Genomic DNA, 582 nt, shown 5'->3' with positions numbered 1-582 from the left:
GATTTCGTCAAAATCATTAATATGTCAGATCTTAAAACCTCTTTTCAATAAGTGTGGTGCTGATTGATTTGTAATGGTGTAACAATAGTTCAAATTCTCATTGTCATCAATAAAATTCAATTTGAGGATGTTTGTCGATGGCCAACTATTATTGCTATGATGAAGGCAACATTTTCAACGAAGATGGTATTAGCCATTATGATGGTATTACTAGCGAATGAGAGAAAAATATCATACGTTGTTGATGAATTCAAAAAAGCCCCTGCAAGTATAACTTGTCAACTGCCAAGGAAACATTTAGAATATTGTCGATTGATGCTCCAGTGTTATTGATGTACATTTCAATAAAAGACAAGCTATAACAAGACGACCCGTAATACATTTCGAAGATGACAACTCCTTCTGTTTTGAAATATAAATTGCTCGACTTTTTTACACATACTTCTAAGTTATTTAACCGCTTAGTTAAAATTATTATTTTAATATTTTTTTCAGAATTATTATATTAATCATATATTTTTATTCAGGAAAAGAAAATTTTAAAAATAATATTTTTGACTATACAGTCAAAGGACTTAGAAG

The sequence above is a fragment of the Daucus carota genome, chromosome 7 (assembly GCF_001625215.2).
Source record: "Daucus carota subsp. sativus chromosome 7, DH1 v3.0, whole genome shotgun sequence".
Taxonomy (NCBI): domain Eukaryota; kingdom Viridiplantae; phylum Streptophyta; class Magnoliopsida; order Apiales; family Apiaceae; genus Daucus; species Daucus carota.
Note: the sequence above shows the minus strand (reverse complement) of the source record.